This window comes from Miscanthus floridulus, chromosome 8, assembly GCF_019320115.1.
Source record: "Miscanthus floridulus cultivar M001 chromosome 8, ASM1932011v1, whole genome shotgun sequence".
NCBI lineage: Eukaryota > Viridiplantae > Streptophyta > Magnoliopsida > Poales > Poaceae > Miscanthus > Miscanthus floridulus.
The window spans coordinates 196,897,165-196,922,762 of record NC_089587.1 but is presented as its reverse complement, the minus strand read 5'-3'; positions in this window follow the sequence as shown (position 1 = coordinate 196,922,762).

The following is a 25,598-nucleotide window of genomic DNA, read 5'->3' as shown; positions in this document are numbered from 1 at the left end:
TTTATGATTATGGATTACCTGCTGCTGTTGGTGGACGGCAGTCGGCTGTGGGTGTCAATTTTGGACAGGCGGCGGCGCGGACGTGGCGGCTGGTGGCGTGGCGTGGCGTCTCACGTCGAACTCCAGTCTCCCAGCCCAGCAGTACCAGCGCGGCGCAGCGGTGTCCGGCGAACTGGTGAAGGAGAAGACATGTGGTGTCCGGCTGAAAAAACAAGCCAAAACACTGTTCCAGCTGATTTGTTGCGAAAAAAAACACTATTCCGGCTGAAAAAAAACAAGCTGAAAAAGACGGATTATAAGAGAAGCGAACAAGGCCGCCTTGTTTGCTTCTCTTATAATCCGTCTTTTTCAACTTATTTTTTTAGCCAGAACAGTATTTTTCTCTCAGCAACAAATCAGCCGGAACACAAACAGCAGCGCTTGGGCGAGAAACTGAACGAAGCCAGAGCCACGACGCCTTGACGCTTGGTAATCCAAACAATAATGAAGGGAGCAGCAGCAACTAGATAGGCCTAAATGTAACACCCCTGGTGCTACGAGCTTATTTAGCACCACGATTTAGGTCTAAGTAAAATTTTCGAAACGAGTTTCTCGGATGTTTGATTTAAAAGTACTCGATGTTAAAAATATATATTTAGGAATGTCGGACAACAATCCAAGCAAATAGATAGCGAATGGCTTGTTTATTTGATTGGGCATGAAAAATAATTTCTATAAACAAAAATTTGTTGAAAGTAAATTACTAAACCTTAGAGCTTTAGTTATGCTTGTACATGCATAAAGTTGTTTTAGAAAATGAATTTTGAAAGTTAAAATAATATAAAATATAAACGGGAAAACTCATATCATCAGCAGGATACGAACCTCGTGAATATGTTGGTACGCTTGTTTGAGTGTCAATGTGATGTTTGTTAGTTTAAAAATAATAACGGAAGTGCCGCTGGCTAATTAGCTCGCCTACCTCGCCGGTACGACGCGCGTGTTATGTGATTGGACTGAGCCTGCTGGCCGTGCTGCTGCTCCCTCTCTCTCGTGTCTTTTCTCATAGAGCGTCTTAAAGAAAGTTGGCCGGACTGCTGCTGCCGTGTACTGCGTTGCTTGTATTTCCCCCACGTGGTTCTGTCCCTGCCATATCGTGTCCTTTCACTTCTCTGTGCGCGCGTTGGTGCGCCGCTACCGACCACGCCATGCCATCCTGTCCTGCCCCCGTGTCCGAGCTCTGGCCGCGTACGACGTTGCCTCTCTCACGTTGCCCCTTCCTTCCTTCTCTTCTCTGCTGTCTGTCCTGTGTTGCGTGTTAGGGCCAAGCCGATCTAGACCGGTCGCTCACTCCCTCCCTTTTTCCTCTGACGCCTGGATCGACTCTGTCGCTCGCTGCTACTCCTCATCACTCTCCTTCTAGCACTATACCTCCCTGTCTTTCGGCCATCCGCTCCAGCGTCGCTGCGCGCGCGAGCCCTGGTTCGCTCTGGAACACTGCCCACGTCGCGCGCCCGCCCTAGTCGGCGTTGGCCACGCCCCTCGGCCCGCTGCCGCCAGAGCCTCCATCGCCAGCCTCGCCTCCTTGCCACGCCACCGATGTCGCTCCCCGCTACTCCGGGCGATCTCTTGTGCGCACCTGCGTCCGCTTCCATCGTCGCCCACCGCACACGAAGGTGCGCCTGAGCCCCGCTGCACCATCCTTTCGTGCGCCTTCCCCGCAACCTCAGTTGAGCAGAGCAACCGCCACTACAGCCGCCCTCATGCTCTCCCTTCCTTCTCCAAATTGGCCATGCTCAACTCATCCCTCTCCAATTGCTCGCATCCATGACTGTGCTAGGTCCTTAGCTAGCCTTCGGACGAAGCCTCGATGGTATACGTCCACTGGTGCAGCCGTGCGTGGCCTCGCCGTCGTCATGGTTTCCATCGGCGCCGAAGCTTGGCTCCACTGTGGGCATGCTCTCCTCGTCCATCTCCTCCTTGTTTTTTCCTCATCTCGGAACTACCTTGTTACCTTGCCTCTTCTACTGCAATAGGTTCTCCGACGAAGCTTTGTACCGTCGGGAACGATGGCTCTGCTCCGGTTCGCCGCCACCACCTCGCCGACGCACGCGGGCAGCTCTCCCCGCAGCGTATCCGACCGAACCAACGCCGCTGGCAGTACCTAGGTGAGGCCCTATTGTTTCCCCGCCCCTCGGATTAAGTTTTACTGTGCTTGTCTCGATGGAGCACGTACGCTATCGCCGGTGAACCGCGCCAACGCGGGCAGTCGCGCCCTGCCCCCGTCGGGTGCCCTGGTCCCCCCGGGTTGCTCTCCATGGCCACATGGTCTCCGCGTGGGAGCCCGCGCACCTTGTCGCTCGTTCCGTGCCGCCGGCGAGCCCTCCTGGCCAGAACCAGTGCCGACCGGCCATGTCCGGTTGCGCTACTATGCTCTGGATTCCCAGGAAATTGCGAAAAAAGTAAATTTGACTTGTTTAGGGAGTAATATGCGAATAGTATGACTCAGGGAATAGTGGCCTCGATGGTTTTGCAATTATATTATAGTATAAAACGAGGACTCTTTAGAAAATTTGCCACGGTCGCTATGGGTCCGCCCTGGGCCGGCCTGTTCCCGCGCGTGGGCCGTCTTGCTGGGCTACGTGCGCCCCGCCCCGCACCTGGGCCACGTGTCCGTGTGGCCCGTCCGTGTCGTTCCGCCGCTTTGGGCCGGTTGCCTATCCGTCTGGGCCAGTCTCGTGCCTCTTGGCTGGCCCGGCGTCGGTGCCTTGGCCGCGCATCCACGTGGGCCATTTTGGTGGCTGACGGTCCTTTACATTTCTAAATGCTTTTCTAAAATAGGTTTCTAGTTTAACTTGTAAAATCAATATAAAATAGTATAGGAATCCAAAAATTGTAAAACTAATTTTGTTCGTCTCCTAAAAACATGATCTACCTACTAGTATGTTTTGCTCGCATAGTTTGATTATATTCTTAGAAGCTATATAATTAATTTAAGGTACTTAATATTGTAAAAAGATAACTTGTAGGAATTGTCGTTATTAATTGGTAATAGTGTTGAATCTGAAATTTTTACAGTAGACTCCTAGCAATATTAGGTACTCACTGTAATTTCTATAGCTCTAGAATAATTAGTTTACTAGATTAATAAGGATGCCCTATTTCGAATAAAGATTAAATTGATAGAATGGAATAAAGAAACACCGTGGTTTATATAACTAAAATAATTATTAGGAAATAACGCCTTATCCAACAACATGTATATGTAGCCTAAGTACGGTCATTGTTAGAACTAGCACATTAACTCGAGAGGCGTACGTCATATTTTACGAGTCACGATTGCAATTGATTAATTACATCTTTGCATTGCATCGCATGCATATCATATAGGTACGATGATGAATCAACGGATCGATTGAAGGATGCATATTATATTTGTGCATTAAGTTTTAAGGAGTTGAATGAAACCCACTTGCATATATATATATATATATATATATATATATATATATATATATATATATATATATATATATATATATATATATATATATATATATATATATATATCCTATGAGTCTTACTAGTATGACAGGATCGTGTAGATTGCTATGCTATAGGACTCCGGTAGAAGTTGAGTGATTGCCTGCCACTCGCGAGATATAGGGAAATATGTTACTGTATTATTATCACTTAGAAAATATAAATGGTGGAAAGTGATGAGGACATCACTCCTTCGGATGTACCCGCTGATCCTCCAACCGTCATGCAAGGTCCAATGACCTGGGCTCGAATGCGTCAACTCAATTTAGAGGTGAGCTCGTTCTTAAGCGATCCTTTTCATACTTTTGAGAATAGACTACTACCTAATGATGTTATCTTACTTAGGAACATAGGAGAGGGTCATGAGGGACATAGAGGAAGAGGTGGAGGCGTTGATGACCAGCAAGGACGTTCAACCGAAACCGGAGGCCCAGTCCAATATGATTTCAAGTCTGCCTTGGCCTTCAGGACTAGTCTGCCTTAAACTGGTCACCCAGGACGCATCCGGACTCCGTTTTCAACGATCCACATATGGTTGGAAAGCTAATTTGATAAGGAAGCCAATCCAAGTGGTATCACATCAAAAGACCTTTAGAATCAACAGGAATCATCGAAACAATTCAGCATCTAGAATCTGTCAGGGTGCTGCGACACCGTCTTTTGGTCCGTTGGACCGTGTATCATGTTTGGGCCCATTAGGGGGCGCATCTAGGGTAGGCGACGAACCTAAGGCGTTTATAATCATACGTCGCCACTGTCATTAGGTTTTGGGGTTTTGCTTAGATTAATCTGTTAAGAACAGTTTCACTGTTCATCGGTTTGTGAGACCCTAACTTCATGAGATTAATCATTCATCTGCAATTCGGTTGTTTTCTTTCTTGTTCTTGCTTATGTTCTTCGTTGCGCAAGCAAGGATTAGCCTTCTTGGCGAGGTAAACCGGATTCGTGTCTTGGTTGATAACCAGAGGAGTTGTGGTGCTAAGATTGCAGGGTTCGATCTGAAGTCGGATCGGTGTATCATTCTCCGCCACAACGATAGTTACCACTACCTGATGGAAGATCGAGATCCCCGTTCCCATTAAGTGGTATCAGAGCTAAGGTATACCATCAGGTTCACGATTATCCCCTAGTTTTGAGTGTTTCGCATTCGTCCCATAGTCTAGTGCCATACTCATTTTTTTCTGTCCTATAACCTTCCGCGCCATAGCCTTTGCATATTTTAGTTTCAGAGTCTGTCGTGTTGAGTTTGTGTCCTGGTCGAGGTCTTGTTGCTGGTTAGGTCATGTTAGAGTCTAGTTCGTGTGTTTTCCCCCATCGTTCCCATCAAATCATAGCTATCGTGACCAATTTTACGCATATTGTTCCGTTTTGTCCTCTAATTCGGAGCCAATTCTTAAAACCGGTCTAGTTTTCGTATACGAACTTGGATTTCGACGTTCCATATATCAAAATCGATCAGACATTTTTTTGGATCCATCTATCCCCCGTTTTGTCGGGGTCAGAAATTTTTATTTTGGTAAAAAATTGGTCACAAGATCCTCTTTTCGTGGTAACAAGCTTTTTGTCGATTTTGAGCACGTCTTTTGAAATTTCCATGGGCCACGCCTTTCACTTGTTTAAGTTCATATTTTCTACGGTTACTTCTTTTGTGCTCCTAAGTGAAGAAAAAATATAAAAAAAGTCAAAATTTCCCAAAAAACAACGACAGCCTAAAAAATAGAAAAAAGAGAGGGACAAAAGAGGAACAATATCTAGAGGAGCACATAGAGAAGGCCAAAGTGAGCTGTGTTAGCGTGTGCTATCTGGGTCCTTGTTTGTGTTGCTGTTGCTATCCACCATACTTGTTTTTCGCACACCTATCACCTTGCTATCCACCATACTTATTTGTCACACACACACACCTAGTACTTAGAACATTTTAGACTAGCAACGAGAACAAGTACTTTGGACCATAATTCAGCATTACTTTCTGCTACTGACTTGTGTGCCAAATATACATTGTATTCTTTGTGTGCCTTCCAAGCTCCACAAACTCTTCAGATCAGTACAAAAAAAGGGCCTTGCAGTCTCGGTACCACTGCCTCACAGGTATCACGAACCAGCCGCCAGTTGTACCACCCACTGCTTGTGTTGGTAAGAACTTTGTCAGAGCTTGGTAAGACGCTTCCACTTGCTGAGAAAAGTGACACCACTGCAACCACGTAGTCATTTGGTAGGGATAACCTTCACTGTTTATTCCTATTTTTTTGTTTACGATGGCAGGAGGTGATCAGACTGGAGATAATAGCCCCAAGGATTTCAATGAGTGTGTCAGCCAAGAGCAACTACAAACTGCTGTAGATAATGCTAAAAAAAGATGAATGAGGCCATCAGGAAGGCCGTCACTGACGCACTCATTGAACTCAACATTGACAACAGCATGGAGAGGTTGGAGAAACAAATTTCCACACTAACCGACAAGGTTACTGAGTTGGAAACCTTGGTGGCAGTCAACAACGATGTCTCCGGCAGCAACACCAATGGTCTCTTGCTAGAAGACATAGTGCATGATGCCACTAGGAACATAGATCGAGCAACCTTTCGACAAGCAAGATTATGACGACATCTTTGCCGCAACACGACAGGTATGGGTGGTGTCCACCACCATCAAGGTAATAATCATAGAGTGCCCGATGATCCTTATGCTAAGATTAAGTTCACAATACCATCTTTTTCGGGTCATTATGATGCTGAGGGATATCTTGATTGGGAGATGACGGTAGAACAAAAGTTTAGTGCCCACCTTGTGCCTCGAGCATCATAGAGTTCGACAAGCTACTAGTGAGTTTAAGGACTTTACCATTATTTGGTGGAATGGGCTAGCTGCACAGGATGTTTTACCTGGTACGTGGGAAGAACTTAAGATAGCTATACGTGATCGTTTTGTTCCTCATTCTTATCATACAGACTTGCATAAGAAATTGATGCGTTTAGAACAAGGAGAGAAATCTGTACATGATTACTATGGTGAGCTCCATAAGGGATTGATGCATTGTAGTGTTGTGGAGGGGAACAGAGATTCTATTTGTTATTTTTATTCGGGTTTGAGGCACGAGATTCAGGACATTATTGACTATATAGAATTTAACACTGTCAACCAGTTGTTTCAGTTTGCTATGCTTGTAGAAAAGGAATTGCAGGGGCGTGAACAGTAGAGCAAGAGCAAGGTCAGCACCACATACACGCCACGCTCGGCACCATCTTCGGGGCTGACCAAGCCAACCACTTTTCGGGCACCTCCACCAGCGAGCAAGCGACCAACAGCCTCTGAAGTTACCGCTACACCTAAAGCACCTCCCGCATGACCTTCACATTTAGGTAAAAATTCTTTATAGGTGCCTACCAAGAGTGTCTCATCCGTTGCATCGACGGGACGTACTTCGGGTATTCAGTGCCACCGCTGCCATAGCATTGGCCATGTGTAGAAGGACTACCCAAGTCAGCGGGCATACATTGCTACAGAAGATAGTTACATCAGCACCTCTGATATTGAGGATGGAGAAGACCAAGATACAGATAAGGAGGAATGTGAAGTCCTTAGTGACGAGGCCACGGCGTCCTATAGGAGCATCATTGTACAGCGGGTGCTCAGCTCACAAGTACAGCAACCTGAGAGGCTACAACGCCATAACTTGTTCCAGATTTTCTTCATCATCGGCAACCGTCGAGCATGTGTCATTATTGATGGAGGTAGCTGCAATAATTTGGTGAGTTCTGATTGGTCAATAAGCTTGGCTTGACCACACGCCCACACCCATGTCCATACCATATTCAGTGGCTAAATGATTCTGGTAAAGCAAAGGTAACACAAACTTGCAGAGTATCATTTTTCATTGGTTCTTATACTGATTCTGTTGATTGTGATGTGGTACCTATGCAAGCTTGTTCACTCTTATTGGGTCCTCCTTGGGAACATGATAATGATGCTACACACCATGGTAGAAGTAATAAATACACCTTTATACATAAAGGAAAGAAAATTACTTTGGTACCTTTGACCCCTGCTCAAATTGTACAAGCTGATAGAGAACGCGCTGCTAGTTTGAATGATGTTCAATCTAAAAATTAGCAAGTTGCTAATTATATTCTCCCACCTAAAAAGGATAAGTCTACATCTATTTCTAGGGCCGAAGGGATTAAATTGAAGGGTGGTGTTATGCTTGCAACAAAATGTGACTTTGCTAAAATTTCGGATGATGATATTTGCAATGCTTTGGTATGCAAACGAGCTATGTATTCGCTTGATAATATTGTTAGCTCGGTGCCTCCTACCATCACTAACCTTTCGTAGGAGTATGAGGACATTTTTCCAACGGAGATACCCCCGGGGCTGCCAGCTATGAGAGGGATAGAGCATCAAATCGATTTGATTCCGGGAGCAACCTTGCCCAACTGTGCTGCCTATCGAGCCAATCCTGAGGAGACTAAAGAAATTCAGCGGCAAGTCCAAGACCTTTTGGACCGCGGGTATGTACGTGAAAGCCTTAGTCCTTGTGTCGTTCCTGTACTTTTGGTTCCTAAGAAAGATGGAACTTGGCGTATGTGTGTTGATTGTAGAGCCATCAATAATATTACTATTCAATATCATCATCCTATTCCTAGGCTAGACGACATGCTTGATGAGTTGTGTGGTTCTATAATTTTGACCAAGATTGACTTGCGAAGTGGCTACCATCAAATTAGAATGAAACTTGGAGATGAATGGAAAACTGCATTTAAAACCAAATTTGGGTTGTATAAGTGGTTAGTAATGTCTTTTGGTTTGACAAATGCACCTAGCACTTTCATGCGCTTAATGAATAAGGTTTTAAGAGCTTTTATTGGTCGTTTTGTGGTAGTTTACTTTGATTATATATTGATTTACAACAAGTCTTTTGTTGAACATATGGATCACTTACGTGCTGTTTTTAATGCCTTACGTGATGCACGTTTATTTGGTAACCTTGAGAAGTGCATCTTTTACACAGATCGAGTTTCTTTTCTTGGCTATGTTGTAACTCCACAGGGAATTGAGGTGGACGAGATGAAAATTGAAGCCATAAAGAGCTAGCTGGTTCCCCAAACTGTCACATAGGTGATGAGTTTTCTTGGTCTTGTAGGATTCTACCGCCGCTTCGTCAAAGATTTTAGCACCATTACTGCCCCATTGCATGAGTTGTTGAAGAAAGGGGTGGTGTTTCATTGGGGAAAGGCACATGAGGAGTCCTTTGACACTTTGAAGGACAAGCTCACACACACACCATTGCTGTAACTTCTAAACTTTGGTAAGACTTTTGAGCTAGAATGTGATGCTAGTGGAGTTGGCATTGGGGGTGTTTTGATACAAGATGGTAAACCCATTGCTTACTTTAGTGAAAAATTGCATTGTCCTGTTCTGAATTATTCCACGTGTGATAAGAAATTGTATGCACTTGTCCGTTCTTTAGAGACGTGACGTCATTATTTGTGGCCTAAATAATTTGTTATTCATTCTAATCATGAATCACTTAAGTATCTTTGCTCTCAACATAATCTAAATCGTAGGCATGCTAAATGGGTTGAATTTATTGAATCTTTTCCTTATATTATCAAACACAAGAAAGGGAAGTATAATGTGATTGTTGATGCTTTATCTAGACGATATACATTGTTGTCCCAACTTAATTGTCGAATTTTTGGTCTTGAATCAACAAAAGAACAATATGCGCTTGATTTTGATTTTAAGGACGTGTTGATGAATTGTAGAGAGGGACCTACATGGAATAAGTTTATGATCAATGATGGGTTTTTGTTTAGAGCTAACCGCCTATGCATTCTAGTTGCTTCCGTTCGTCTTTTGTTGTTGCAGGAGGCACATAGAGGTGGATTGATGGGACATTTTGGGGCCAAAAGGATGCAGGACGTGCTGTCCACACATTTCTTTTGGCCAAAGATGAGGCAAGATGTAGAATGGTACATGGCTCGGTGCGCCACATGTGAGAAAGCTAAGTCGTGGTTGAACCCACATGGTTTGTATATGCCTCTTTCTGTTCCTTCTACTCCTTGGGCTAATATATCTATGGATTTTATGTTGGGTTTGCCAAGGACTAAGAGGGAGAGGGATAGTATTTTTGTGGTGGTTGATCATTTTTCTAAGATGGCATATTTTATTCCTTGTCATAAGAGCGACGATGCTGTTCATATTGCTGACCTTTTCTTTTAAGAAATCGTTCGCTTGCATGGTATGCCTTCTACTATTGTTTCAGATCGTGATGCAAAATTCTTGAGTCATTTTTGGCGCACTTTGTGGAATAAATTGGGGACCAAGCTGTTGTTTTCTATAACATGGCATCCCCAAACTGATGGACAAACTGAGGTGGTGAATCGAACATTGTCCACCATGTTGAGAGCAATTTTGAAGCGCAATTTGAAGATGTGGGAAGAGTGTTTGCCGCATGTGGAGTTTACATATAACAGGGCGGAACATTCCACCACCAAGGTAAGTCCTTTTTAGGTAGTGTATGGTTTTAACCCTCGCGCTTCTATTGATCTTTTGCCTTTACCTACCACTAAGAGAACACATAGTGATGCTAGAGAGCGTGCTGATTTTATTCGTAAGTTGCACGAAACAACTAAAGCAAATATTAAAAGAATGAATAAAAAGTATAGAATTGCTAGTAGTAAAGGTAGAAAAGAAATTAAACTTGAACTGGGTGATTTGGTTTGGTTACATTTGAGAAAAGATAGATTTTCTGAGCTGCATAAGTCTAAATTAATACCAAGAGCAGCTGGTCCTTATAAGATAATTGAGAAAATAAATGATAATGTCTATAAACTTGAGTTGCCACCCAAGTTCGGGGTTAGTTTCACCTTTAACATTGCAGATTAGAAGAATTATTTGGGAGAAGAAGATGAGCTTGAGTCGAGGACGACTCAGTTTCAAGAGGGGGAGGATGATGAGGACATCACTCCTTCGGATGTACCCGCTGATCCTCCAACCGTCATGCAAGGTCCAATGACCCGGTGAAAGGTCCTAATATGGCTAGAGGGGGGGTGAATAGCCTATTTAAAAATCTACAAATCAACTAGAGCAATTTGATTAGTATGACAAATAGCGTAATGCAAACTTGCTCTAGCTTTACAAGGGTTGCAAGCCACCTATCCAACAATTCTAGTTGCAATGATTACTTAGGCATACAAACTTGCTATGTAATTACTCACTAAGAGCTCTCAACCTTGCTACTCTAAAGAGCTCAACTAGATGAATGTAAATAATAAGGCAAGCTCTCAATTCTAATTACACCAAAGAGCTTGTGTCAACTAGTTTGCTAGAATGTAAATAAGTGAGTAGGGTGATTATACCGACATGTAGGGGATGAACCAATCACAAGATGAATATATAGTCAATCACCGAGAGAATGCCAAAGACAAGAGACAATTGATTTTCTCCTGAGGTTCACGTGCTTGCCAACACGCTACGTCCCCGTTGTGTCGACCAACACTTGGTGGTTCGGTGGCTAAGAGGTGTTTCACAAACCTCATCCACACGATAGGACACCGCAAGAACCGACCCACAAGTGAGGTAACTCAATGACATGAGCAATTTACTAGAGTTACCTTTCGGCGCTCCGCCGGGGAAGGTACAACTCCCCTCACAATCACCGGAGACGGCCACGAACAATCACCAACTCGTGCCAATCCTCCACCGTTGCACCGAGCCGTCTAGGTGGTGGCAACCACCAAGAGTAACAAGCGAAATCCACAGCGCAACACGAATACCAAGTGCCTCTAGATGCAATCACTCAAGCAATGCACTTGAATTCTCTCCTAATCTCACAAAGATGATGAATCAATGATGGAGATGAGTGGGAGGACTTTGGCTAAGCTCACAAGGTTGCTATATCAATGAAAATATGCAAGAGAGTGAGCTTGATCTGGCCATGGGGCTTAAATAGAAGCCCCCACGAAATAGAGCCGTTGTACCCCTTCACTGGGCACACTACGGGCTGACCGGATGCTCCGGTCAGACTGACCGGACTCTAGACTCAGCGTCCGGTCAACCAATGTAAGCCACGTGTCATCCTACGTTCAACAGGAGTCGTCTGATCTCAATGGTCATGACATGACCGGACGCGTCAATTACAAAGTGACCGGACGCTGGATCTCAGCGTCCGGTTGTTTCCAGTAAGGTTCCAAACGTGATATTTCACGACCGGACGCGTTTGGTCATGCTCGACCGGACTCACCCAGTGTTCGGTCACTCAACTTCTCTTCTGTACGCCCTACGTCAGCGTATGTCAGCACTGACCGGACGCACCCTACCAGTGTCCGGTCGCTTTTAGCACCAGCGTCCGGTCGAAGACCAAAACATGTGCCCTCTGCTGCCACTGACCGGACACTCCGGTCCAACCAAGGCCAGTGTCCGATCACTTACAGTGACCTCCAATTTTTCTATCTAGGGCGCCGGTGGCACCGTCGGACTGTCCGCACTCTACGGGCGGACACTCCGCCGGTGGAGTTCCTTACTCTTGCTCCCAAACTTCACCACCCTTGATCAAATGTGCCAACCACCAAGTGTATCACCTTGTGCACATGTGTTAGCATATTTTCACAAACATTTTCAAGGATGTTAGCACTCCACTAGATCCTAAATGCATATGCAATGAATTAGAGTGTCTAGTGGCACTTTGATAACCGCATTTCGATACGAGTTTCACTCCTCTTAATAGTATGGCTATCTATCCTAAATATGATCACACTCACTAAGTGTCTTGATCACTAAAACAAAATGGCTCCTACATTTTATACCTTTGCCTTGAGCCTTTTGTTTTTCTCTTTCTTCTTTTCCAAGTTTAAGCATTTGACCATAACCTTGCCATCACCATTGTCATGATCTTTGCCATTGCTTCATCACTTGGAGTAGTGCTACCTATCTCATAATCATCTTGATAAACTAGGTTAGCACTTAGGGTTTCATCAATTAACCAAAACCAAACTAGAGCTTTCAATCTCCCCCTTTTTGGTAATTGATGACAACCCTTATACAAAGATATGAATTAAAGTTCATTTGAATCCATGTTGCTTGCCCAAGCATATTTACCATGTGTAAAGGATATGGGCAAGTTTCATGAACTCCATATGATAGCAATTGCTCCCCCTACATATGTGCTAAGAGTTTGGATTGAAGCTTGCACATATGCTTAGATAGGAAATATAGGAGATAATTTCTACCAAATGATGCTAAGGTATAAGAGATGGACCTTTGAAGCGTGATACCAATCGGAGTGCACCAATATACCATCCTTAGCACCATTAGTAACTAGACATATACTAGAACTAAAATATCCCATGAGATCAATCATTACATGCAAGGGTCTAGTTTCCATAGAATGAACATAAGTCTATTTACTTGGCCTATGCATGCTAGTTTTTCATTTCAACATTCAAACCTACAACTAGCATACAGCACACAAGCATGGATATTTAAAATTAAACTTATGCCATGCAAGCAAACATATGTAATGTTCATTCAAATGCAACATACAAGTTTATGAACTTGCTCCCCCTATTTTTATGCTCAAAATTTTAATTGATCCCCTTCTTTTGTCATATATTATCTCTCCCCCTTTGTTTCACTATCTTTGTACACTATTTCTCCCCCTTTGTCATCAATGACCACAAAGGCTTAAAGTATAGATAGGGGTGACCTCAAATTATAGATATGTTGGGGTGAAACCATGTGAAATGAGGATCATTTTCCCAATTTGTTCAATCTAGAGTACTTGCAAAAGTTATTTAACTCGGTTTGATCCAAGGACAAGCTTCTTCACACCTCCAAATAAGGGTTATCTTGTACCATGTTGAGTTAAACACTTATAGCTCATTTTCTAAATCAAACACTAGGTTTACAAGCCCACAAACATGTTATATGCTACCACTAGATCATTTCAAACATACAAGCAATAGTGGTACCATACAAGCATCAAGTTCATTTAATCTTCATGAATGAGCCTATTCAAATGTGAAATATGCCTAGATGCACTAATCATGTCCTTAGCAAGGATGTATGCCATGCCAATCAACTTTTACCTTGGATTGCTCGAAGGAGAGGCATGTCAAATAATGGGGTGCATCAACACATATTGGAGAAGTCAAGTATGTTCAATTCATTCCTTAACTTGCAAAACCTCTTCTCATCAAATGGCTTGGTGAATATGTCGGCAAGTTGATCTTCGGTGCCCACACTCTCTATGCAAATGTCCCCCTTTTGTTGATGATCTCTTATGAAATGATGACGGACATCTATATGCTTTGTTCTTGAGTGTTGAACCAGGTTGTTGGTGAGCTTTACGGCACTTTCATTGTCACATAGCAATGGCACTTGCTTGAACTTGATTCCAAAGTCACTCAAAGTAGCCTTCATCTAAAGTAATTGAGCACAACAACTACCGGCCGAAATGTACTCCGCTTCGGTGGTTGACAGTGCTACACTATTTTGCTTCTTTGATGACCAAGATACAAGTGATCTTCCCAATAGTTGACATGTGCCCGATGTGCTCTTTCTCTCAATTTTGCATCCCGCATAATCGGAATCCGAATATCCAATCAACTCAAATCTTGCTCCTTTGGGATACCATAATCCAACATGTTGTGTATGCTTCAAGTACCTTAATATTCTCTTAGTTGCCTTCAAATGACTTTCTCTTGGTGAGGCTTGAAATCTAGCACACATGCATACACTAAACATCACATCCGGTCTTGATGTGGTCACATAGAGTAGGCTTCCAATCATAGACTGATACATCTTTTGATCCACCATGTTGCCACTAGCATCACTATCCAAGCTTCCACTTGTCCCCATTGGTGTACTAATAGCTTTACTCTCATCCATTTCAAACTTCTTGAGCATGTTCTTGATATACTTGCCTTGACTCATAAATGTGCCATTCTTCATTTGCTTGATTTGAAGACCAAGGAAGTAACTAAGTTCTCCAATCATAGACATCTCAAACTCACTTGCCATCATCTTGCCAAACTCCTCACAAAATTCTTGATTTGTTGATCCAAAGATGATATCATCAACATAGATTTGCATTACAAACAAGTCATTCCCAAGCTTCTTGGTGAAGAGAGTGGTGTCAACCTTTTCCATTTTGAATCCCTTAGAGAGTAGGAAATCCCTCAATCTCTCATACCATGCTCTAGGTGGTTGTTTCAATCCATACAAAGCTTTTCTCAACTTGTAGACATGGTTGGGTTTCTTCTCATCTTCAAAACCGGGAGGTTGCTCAACATACACAAGCTCATTGATGTACCCATTTAGAAATGCACTTTTCACATCCATTTGGTACAACTTGATGTTGTGGGCACAAGCATAAGCTAGTAAGATCCTAATTGCTTCCAGTCTTGCAACCGGGGCATATGTTCCTCCAAAGTCAAGACCTTCAACTTGAGTGTAACCTTGAGCCACTAATCTTGCTTTGTTCCTTATTACTATCCCATCTTGATCTTGCTTGTTCCGAAAGACCCACTTAGTTCCAATCACATTATGATCCTTAGGCCTCTCAACTAAATCCCATACTTGGTTTATTGTGAAGTTGTTTAGCTCTTCATGCATAGCATTTATCCAATCAACATCCCTCAAAGCTTTATCTATCTTCTTAGGTTCAATGGATGACACAAATAAGAAATGCTCACAAAATGAAGCTAATCTTGATCTTATTTGCACACCTCTTGAAATATCACCAATGATAGTGTCCAATGGATGATCTCTTGCAACATTGGTTGGTTGAAGCACTTGCACTTGATTACTAGCATTTGATTGATCACTTGGTTGAGATGATGAACTAGCTATTTGTTGATTTTGCACATTGCCATTACTAGTGCTTGCTTGGATTTGATCATGAGAACCGCTAGCTTGCACATTTGAGTTAGAGAGCACTTGATTCTTGTCATCTTCAACATCAATCACCACTCTAGGCCTTAACTCACCAATGTCCATGTTCTTCATTGCATTGACCAATTGAGTGCCTCTTACATTATCTAGATTCTCATCTTCCTCTTGGGAACCATTTGTTTCATCAAACTCCATATCATGAACCTCCTCAAGAGTACCACTAGCCAAATTCCAAACTCTATAAGCCTTGCTAGTAGTGGAGTAACCAAGCAAGAAACCTTCATCACATTTCTTTTCAAACTTGCTCAATCTAGTGCCTTTCTTCAATATATAGCATTTACAACCAAAAACCCGGAAGTATGCTATGTTTGGCTTTCTTCCATTCAATAGCTCATAAGGTGTCTTCTCCATCATGGGGTGACAATAGAGTCGGTTGCTATAGTAGCAAGCCGTATTGATTGCTTTGGCCCAAAATGAATGACTCACATTGTGCTCACTCAACATTGATCTTGCCATATCAATCAAGGTTCTATTCTTTCTTTCAACTAGCCCATTTGATTGAGGAGTATACTTGGCCGAGAATTGATATCTAATTCCAAATTTATCACACAACTCATCAATTCTAGTGTTCTTGAATTCACTACCATTGTCACTTCTAACTTTCTTGATTGTTGTTTCAAACTCAATGTGAATGCCCTTGACAAATGATTTGAATATTGCAAACACATCACTCTTGTCATCAAGAAGGAACACCCATGTGTATCTAGTGAAATCATCCACAATCACAAATCCATATTTGTTTCCACCAATGCTAGTGTATGTGGTTGGTCCAAACAAGTCCATGTGCATCAGCTCAAACGCCTTGGATGTGCTCATCATGCTCTTCTTAGGATGTGTGTTACCAACTTGTTTTCTGGCTTGACATGCACTACATAGCTTATCTTTCTCAAAAGTGACATCTTTCAAGCCTCTAACTAAGTCATGCTTGATTAACTTGTTTAATTGTTTCATTCCAACATACCAAGCCTTCTATGCCATAACCAACCCATGCTAGACTTAGTGATCAAACATGTTGACAATTGAGCTTCTCTAGCATTGAAATCAACTAAGTATAGATTCTCATATCTAAATCCTTTGAATATCAGGTTAGAGCCATCTACACTTATGATCTCTACATCATCCACACCAAATATGCACTTGAAACCAAGATCACACAATTGAGCTACCGACAATAGGTTAAAGTTCAAGCTCTCTACTAGTAGCACATTGGAAATGCTCAAGTCATTGGATATTGCAATCTTACCAAGCCCTTTGACCTTGCCTTTGCCATTGTCACCAAATGTGATACTATCAATTCCATTGCTCTTGCTTTCATTGATTGAATTGAACATTCTTGGATCACCGGTCATGTGTTGTGTGCACCCACTATCAAGTACCTAATGCCTTCCCCCGGCTTTATAATTTACCTACAAAAGAAGATCAATTCCTTTTAGGTACCCAAACTTGCTTGGGTCCTTGTAGGTTAGTCACCAAGGTCTTTGGTACCCAAATGGCCTTCTTCTTTGGGCCCACAATTGATGTACCAATGAACTTAGCCTTCACATAATTGGTACCCTTATAAAGCATGTAACAAGAATCAAATTTAATTGAGGATACATTAGGTAACTTGTTCTTGTTAGTCTTGCAATTTTGCTCTATATGCCCAACTTGCTTGCATCTATTGCAAAACCGACCATTGCCCTTCACAAAGCTAGCTTTGGGAGTGACAAAGGCCGCCTTGCCTTTCTTGGGGGTATAGCCTAATCCCTCTTTGTTGAGAGAAAATCTTTGGCTACCCAAGCACTTTAGCAAGTGGGCTTCTCCACCATAGGCATTGCCTAAGGCACGAGTGAGCTCATTTACCTCCTTCTTGAGGTTCTCATTTTCCACCATTAGTGATGTATCATTCATAGGTGGAGTAGTAATGATTTTGCTACAAGAAGTATTAGTGGGAGCAACAAAAATAGATTCATCAATAAGATCACATGTTAGTCCCACATCACATGTTATGATCACTTGCTCCTTCTTGGCTTCCTCCACTTTGACTTGCTCAATAAGAGAGGAGTGAGCCTTTTCAAGCTTAGAGTGAGCTTTGCCAAGCTTCTCATGGGCTACCATTAGCCTCTAATGAGTTGCATTGAGCTCATCAAGGGATTGCTCAAGAAATTTGACTTTCTTGTTCAATTCCTTGCACTCCTTTCTCTTCATCTCAAAGCAAGTATGCACTTGCTCACACATGTCCATGAGCTCCTCCTTGGAGTACTCCTCATCATCATCATCACTCCTATAAGCATCACTTTCACATTCATCATCATCACTCACATCATATTTTACCTTGGTAGGTTTTGCCATGAGGCACGTCGATGGAGTGTCGAAGATGAAGAGCTTGTTGTTGATGGCAATGCTTGCTAGTGCTCTCTTGATAGATTTCTTATCATCATCACTAGAGCTATCACTATCCGAAGAGCCATCACTATCCCATATGACCACATAGCCTCCACCTTTCTTCTTCTTTTGGAAGGTCATTCTATTCTCCTTCTTCTCCTTCTTTTCTTTCTTATCCTCCATGTGCTTCTTCTTCTCATCCTCATCATTGTCACTATTGTATGGACAATTTGCTACTACATGATCGGGGCTTTTGCAATTATAGCATCTTCTCACATACTCTTTCTTCTTGGTGTGATCTCTTCTCTTTCTTGCACCATAGCCCTTCTTCTTCATGAACTTGCCCATCTTGCGCACAAAGAGAGCCATAGCTTCATCATCAATATCACTAAGATCATCATCACTTGATTCTTTCTTGGACTTGCCCTTGTTCTTTGATGATGATGAGCTAGCCTTGAATGCTATGCTTTTCTTCTTCTTGTCTTCTTCTTCCTTCTTGTCATCCTTGTCATCCCCCTCCCTTTCCACACGGTATGTCTCTTGTGTCATGACATCACCTAGTACTTGGTTGGGGGTAATATCCTTCAATCCTCCTCTTATGATTAGCAATCTTAATATCTCAAATCTTGGAGGTAGGCACATCAAGAACCGATGAGAGACGTCATCATCCTTGATCTTCTCTCCCAAAGCCTTCAAGTCATTGACAATTACTTGCAATCGATGGAACATCTCCGGAATGCTCTCATCTTCCTTCATCTTGAAGCTTGTCAATTTGTCCTTGAGGATATACAACTTGACACTCTTCACCACCAGTGTGCCCTCATATGTTTCTTCCAATCTTTTCCACACCTCATTTGCTCTTTCACAATCCTTGATTTGCTCAAACACCTTGGAATCAATGGCATTGTATATAGTGTTGAGAGTCATTGTATTGCATTGCTTGTTGATCTTATCTTGGTTGGTGGGATCATCAGGATCAATGATAGCATAGTCATTCTCGGTCACTTCCCACACTTGATCATTGATTGAACCAAGATACATCCTCATCTTTCTCTTCCAATAATCATAGCATGTGCCATCAAAGAATGGTGGTTTGCCCCCCACATGGTTGAACACAACTTGAGGCATAATTTGACACCGAGGTTGTTAAGCCTTCAATCAAACGGTGACCACGGCTCCGATACCACTTGAAAGGTCCTAATATGGCTAGAGGGGGGGTGAATAGCCTATTTAAAAATCTATAAATCAACAAGAGCAATTTGATTAGTATGACAAATAGCGTAATGCAAACTTGCTCTAGCTTTACAAGGGTTGCAAGCCACCTATCCAACAATTCTAGTTGCAATGATTACTTAGGCACACAAACTTGCTATGTAATTACTCACTAAGAGCTGGTTCCCCAAACCGTCACATAGGTGATGAGTTTTCTTGGTCTTGTAGGATTCTACCGCCGCTTCGTCAAAGATTTCAGCACCATTACTGCCCCATTGCATGAGTTGTTGAAGAAAGGGGTGGTGTTTCATTGGGGAAAGGCACATGAGGAGTCCTTTGACACTTTGAAGGACAAGCTCACACACACACCATTGCTGTAACTTCTAAACTTTGGTAAGATTTTTGAGCTAGAATGTGATGCTAGTGGAGTTGGCATTAGGGGTGTTTTGATACAAGATGGTAAACCCATTGCTTACTTTAGTGAAAAATTGCATTGTCCTGTTCTGAATTATTCCACGTGTGATAAGAAATTGTATGCACTTGTCCGTTCTTTAGAGACGTGACGTCATTATTTGTGGCCTAAATAATTTGTTATTCATTCTAATCATGAATCACTTAAGTATCTTTGCTCTCAACATAATCTAAATCGTAGGCATGCTAAATGGGTTGAATTTATTGAATCTTTTCCTTATATTATCAAACACAAGAAAGGGAAGTATAATGTGATTGTTGATGCTTTATCTAGACGATATACATTGTTGTCCCAACTTAATTGTCGAATTTTTGGTCTTGAATCAACAAAAGAACAATATGCGCTTGATTTTGATTTTAAGGACGTGTTGATGAATTGTAGAGAGGGACCTACATGGAATAAGTTTATGATCAATGATGGGTTTTTGTTTAGAGCTAACCGCCTATGCATTCTAGTTGCTTCCGTTCGTCTTTTGTTGTTGCAGGAGGCACATGGAGGTGGATTGATGGGACATTTTGGGGCCAAAAGGATGCAGGACGTGCTGTCCACACATTTCTTTTGGCCAAAGATGAGGCAAGATGTAGAATGGTACATGGCTCGGTGCGCCACATGTGAGAAAGCTAAGTCGTGGTTGAACCCACATGGTTTGTATATGCCTCTTTCTGTTCCTTCTACTCCTTGGGCTAATATATCTATGGATTTTATGTTGGGTTTGCCAAGGACTAAGAGGGAGAGGGATAGTATTTTTGTGGTGGTTGATCATTTTTCTAAGATGGCATATTTTATTCCTTGTCATAAGAGCGACGATGCTGTTCATATTGCTGACCTTTTCTTTTAAGAAATCGTTCGCTTGCATGGTATGCCTTCTACTATTGTTTCAGATCGTGATGCAAAATTCTTGAGTCATTTTTGGCGCACTTTGTGGAATAAATTGGGGACCAAGCTGTTGTTTTCTATAACATGGCATCCCCAAACTGATGGACAAACTGAGGTGGTGAATCGAACATTGTCCACCATGTTGAGAGCAATTTTGAAGCGCAATTTGAAGATGTGGGAAGAGTGTTTGCCGCATGTGGAGTTTACATATAACAGGGCGGAACATTCCACCACCAAGGTAAGTCCTTTTAGGTAGTGTATGGTTTTAACCCTCGCGCTTCTATTGATCTTTTGCCTTTACCTACCACTAAGAGAACACATAGTGATGCTAGAGAGCGTGCTGATTTTATTCGTAAGTTGCACGAAACAACTAAAGCAAATATTAAAAGAATGAATAAAAAGTATAGAATTGCTAGTAGTAAAGGTAGAAAAGAAATTAAACTTGAATTGGGTGATTTGGTTTGGTTACATTTGAGAAAAGATAGATTTTCTAAGCTGCATAAGTCTAAATTAATACCAAGAGCAGCTGGTCCTTATAAGATAATTGAGAAAATAAATGATAATGTCTATAAACTTGAGTTGCCACCCAAGTTCGGGGTTAGTTTCACCTTTAACATTGCAGATTAGAAGAATTATTTGGGAGAAGAAGATGAGCTTGAGTCGAGGACGACTCAGTTTCAAGAGGGGGAGGATGATGAGGACATCACTCCTTCGGATGTACCCGCTGATCCTCCAACCGTCATGCAAGGTCCAATGACCCGGTGAAAGGTCCTAATATGGCTAGAGGGGGGGTGAATAGCCTATTTAAAAATCTACAAATCAACTAGAGCAATTTGATTAGTATGACAAATAGCGTAATGCAAACTTGCTCTAGCTTTACAAGGGTTGCAAGCCACCTATCCAACAATTCTAGTTGCAATGATTACTTAGGCATACAAACTTGCTATGTAATTACTCACTAAGAGCTCTCAACCTTGCTACTCTAAAGAGCTCAACTAGATGAATGTAAATAATAAGGCAAGCTCTCAATTCTAATTACACCAAAGAGCTTGTGTCAACTAGTTTGCTAGAATGTAAATAAGTGAGTAGGGTGATTATACCGACGTGTAGGGGATGAACCAATCACAAGATGAATATATAGTCAATCACCGGGAGAATGCCAAAGACAAGAGACAATTGATTTTCTCCTGAGGTTCACGTGCTTGCCAACATGCTACGTCCCCATTGTGTCGACCAACACTTGGTGGTTCGGTGGCTAAGAGGTGTTTCACAAACCTCATCCACACGATAGGACACCGCAAGAACCGACCCACAAGTGAGGTAACTCAATGACACGAGCAATTTACTAGAGTTACCTTTCGGCGCTCCACCGGGGAAGGTACAACTCCCCTCACAATCACCGGAGACGGCCACGAACAATCACCAACTCGTGCCGATCCTCCACCATTGCACCGAGCCGTCTAGGTGGTGGCAACCACCAAGAGTAACAAGCGAAATCCACAGCACAACACGAATACCAAGTGCCTCTAGATGCAATCACTCAAGCAATGCACTTGAATTCTCTCCCAATCTCACAAAGATGATGAATCAATGATGGAGATGAGTGGGAGGACTTTGGCTAAGCTCACAAGGTTGCTATATCAATGAAAATATGCAAGAGAGTGAGCTTGAGCTGGCCATGGGGCTTAAATAGAAGCCCCCACGAAATAGAGCCGTTGTACCCCTTCACTGGGCAAACTATGGGCTGACCGGATGCTCCGGTCAGACTGACCGGACTCTAGACTCAGCGTCCGGTCAACCAATGTAAGCCACGTGTCATCCTACGTTCAATAGGAGTCGTCTGATCTCAATGGTCATGACATGACCGGACGCGTCAATTACAAAGTGACTGGACGCTGGATCTCAGCGTCCGGTTGTTTCCAGTAAGGTTCCAAACGTGAGATTTCACGACCGGACACGTCTGGTCATGCTCGACCGGACTCACCCAGCGTTCGGTCACTCAACTTCTCTTCTGTACGCCCTACGTCAGCGTACGTCAGCACTGACCGGACGCACCCTACCAGCGTCCGGTCGCTTTTAGCACCAGCGTCCGGTCAAAGACCAAAACATGTGCCCTCTGCTGCCACTGACCGGACACTCCGGTCCAACCAAGGCCAGCGTCCGATCACTTACAATGACCTCCAATTTTTCTATCTAGGGCGCCGGTGGCACCGTCGGACTGTCCGCACTCTACGGGCGGACACTTCGCCGGTGGAGTTCCTTACTCTTGCTCCCAAACTTCACCACCCTTGATCAAATGTGCCAACCACCAAGTGTATCACCTTGTGCACATGTGTTAGCATATTTTCACAAACATTTTCAAGGATGTTAGCACTCCACTAGATCCTAAATGCATATGCAATGAATTAGAGTGTCTAGTGGCACTTTGATAACCGCATTTCGATACGAGTTTCACTCCTCTTAATAGTATGGCTATCTATCCTAAATATGATCACACTCACTAAGTGTCTTGATCACTAAAACAAAATGGCTCCTACATTTTATACCTTTGCCTTGAGCCTTTTGTTTTTCTCTTTCTTCTTTTCCAAGTTTAAGCATTTGACCATAACCTTGCCATCACCATTGTCATGATCTTCGCCATTACTTCATCATTTGGAGTAGTGCTACCTATCTCATAATCATCTTGATAAACTATGTTAGCACTTAGGGTTTCATCAATTAACCAAAACCAAACTAGAGCTTTCACCCGGGCTCAAATGTGTCAACTCAATTTAGCGGTGAGCTCGTTCTTAAGCGATCATTTTCATACTTTTGAGAATAGACTACTACCTAATGATGTTATCTTACTTAGGAACATTGGAGAGGGTCATGAGGGACTTAGGGAAGAGGTGGAGGCGTTGATGACTAGCAAGGACGTTCAACAGAAACTGAAGGTCCGGTCCAACATGATTTCGAGTCTGCCTCGGCCTCTAGGACCAGTCTATCTTAAACTGGTCACCCAGGACGCATCCGGACTCCGTTTTCACCGATCCACATATGGTTGGAAAGTTAATTTGATAAGGAAGCCAATTCTTTTGGTGGAGGATGTCCTTGCACCGCACTGAGTTTGGGTGTCAAGTTCATAAACCCGGGGTCCCTTGAGGATCGGCTTCCACGCCCAGGCTCGGCCGAGGAAAACAACATGTAGTTTATGGGCCGGCCCAAGAGTCTAAAGCACAACGGGCCAGAAGGGCAGTCCGGTCACCGACCGAAAGGTCTACCCAAAAGAACAAGCGCCCACTCATCAACTTCTTCGGCCCACCTCTTCGACCGGAGCACTCGCTTCAAGCACTAGCCGCCTCCGAGAGGTCTCTCCAATCGGAAGGCCTGGCCCAAAACACTGCTTCCTACTCTGACCCCGCGACTTCAACCCCGCGACCGGGGCTCATGGGAACCCTGCTCACCGCTCTTCTCCAGCCGGCACACTCAGAGCCGACTGGAGCCATCCGACCAGGGGCACCCTGTTCGGTAGGCACCAGAAGACGTGCGGAGAAAGGCAAGGCAAGGCTCACAAGTCAAAACCACTATACCAGGGATCATACCCTGCACGAAATAGTACTCTGCAGCCACTCTGACACAAACAGTATTGTAGGCGCCGACATCTCCCCCTACAGTATTGTAGGGGCTGCTAAAACTCCCATACGGTTAGCCCTCCACGTGTCTCTGGACATCGATCACAGTATGGGCACCAGGATTTGCCGTACCAGGGTAAACATAGCATGGCTCCTCACATGCCACTAGGCATCAGATAATATTTGTAGGTACCAGCGTCCATCCTTTCTGAAGAAGATAACACGACCTCCCATGCACATCTAACATTCAACAGCAACATCAATAGTGTGGAGGGCGCCTACCATTATCCAATCTTCATCAGCATGGGCAACAAGGCTTAGAAACATCTATACTCTCTCCCTCTCACCTGTAAAGCCATCCCCTTTATCTATAAAAGGGGATGCACTCCCTCCAATAAAGGGAGGTCGACTACTTCAAGTTCAGACTCACTAGATCGATAGCTCACCAACCCTCAAGCACACGCTCGAATACCTAGCTCATAGCAAAGTTCCTGTCACTCTTGGCCCTTTCGGTCAGAGCCGACCGGACCTCTTGTACACCCCATCTTTCTCTCTCTCGTTTGTAACCCCACTGCAAACTTCGAGCACCTAGGCTCAGGAATAAAGTCGCCGACCGACCCCGACTAGACCTAGGGCACGTTACCCAAACCAGTATAGATCCTGTGTCATTGAGTGCTAGGCCACCTCCGATCACAACGTACAGCAAAACTACAAATATTCAATAGTTGGTCACTTTCTGCACCGACATCGGGAGTCAAGGGCGGGGGCTTGGAGTCTCAGTTTGGACGGGGACCTAGGAACCTAGGACAGGAGGGTGATGGGTTTGTCCTGCTTGTGCCTTGGGTACAAGCGGCGCATGTGTTTTCGGGGTACCCAGCTAGGGACATTGATTCGCGAATCACCGGGCGATCCGGTACGGCTTGTTTCGTGCCTAGCACCGTAGTAAGAACTGAAGATGAAAGATACTGCTTGAAAGTAGCACAAGTGCTTACATTGAGTGGTTAGTTAATGAACCAATGCGGCTATTAATAAAAATCGAATATAAGGACCCACGCTTAGTAATGCTTCCTGCAAATGCAATAAACCCACATGCCATATAGCCTTGCATATCCTTAGAGTCTTTTCTTTCCTCCTGTCGGGTAAGTCAAGCTGAGTATAATTGAGTACTCAGGGTTTTATTCCCCCTGTTGCAGGTGACAGGTGGATGCTAAAGCTGACTCTTATGTGTGGATTCCTCCTGGTGGGCTCAGTGAGGATTTCCTTTACGCTGCGATCGTAGTTTTTATTTATAACTCTCACCAAATACTTTTATAAATAAAAGTTTTATAATCTGTTGTCATAGTTTACATATCAATGCTTCATCATGTCATGAATAGATAATTATTTCCGCTATAATTCTGATCATGTATTTATATTCCGCTGTTACATTAAATTGTTCATAACTCTGATAATATGATTATATTCCGTTGTTGTAATAACAAATATTATACGCTGATGTTGTATTAAAACTGATGTAAGAAATGTTTAAGAATATTATAAGCTTTATTCTCTTATTTGTGATCCTAATAGAAAAATGTGGATTTTTGGG